Source organism: Sinocyclocheilus grahami, unplaced genomic scaffold, assembly GCF_001515645.1.
Source record: "Sinocyclocheilus grahami isolate Dianchi unplaced genomic scaffold, SAMN03320097.WGS_v1.1 scaffold449.1, whole genome shotgun sequence".
In the NCBI taxonomy this organism is placed as follows: domain Eukaryota; kingdom Metazoa; phylum Chordata; class Actinopteri; order Cypriniformes; family Cyprinidae; genus Sinocyclocheilus; species Sinocyclocheilus grahami.
Genome location: NW_015505628.1, coordinates 314,925 through 315,400, shown reverse-complemented (window position 1 = coordinate 315,400; position 476 = coordinate 314,925). Strand labels below are relative to the sequence as shown.

Genomic DNA, 476 nt, shown 5'->3' with positions numbered 1-476 from the left:
ACACACACACACACTCACTCACTCACTCACTCACTCTCTCACTCTCTCACACTCTCTCACACACTCTCACACACACACTCTCACTCTCACTCTCACTCAGAGTTTTGAATGTAATAAACTCATCAGGTGGACACATAGGGATAATTTTTCATATTTGGATTTCATATAAGGAGAGTTTCTTTATTATCAAGGATTTTTAAGTGATTTGAACACAAGCTTTCAGTTTTCAGTGAATCTAAGCAGGTTTTATGTTACTGTCGTTAGTTTGTAAGCATAAGCCACACGTGTCTGGACCGTTTCTTTGTTACTGCAGCGTCTGAAACCGATCTGACAGATTCAGACCAGAGCCATCTTAGGCTGCTTCACTTATGCCGAGTTCACACTGCACGATTTTAGCCCGATTTTTCACTCGCCGACAGGTTTTGCGAAATCGCCGACAAATGCCTGAAATCAGAGGCAAATCGGTGCTCGTTCAC

The 476-nt window shown here is 42.6% G+C and overlaps 1 protein-coding gene across 1 annotated transcript in view; it reads left to right on the top strand.

The window, feature by feature from the left end:
• Window positions 1–476, top strand: part of LOC107552387 (CSC1-like protein 2) — a 57,854-nt gene that overhangs the window by 1,161 nt on the left and 56,217 nt on the right. The window lies entirely within an intron of this gene.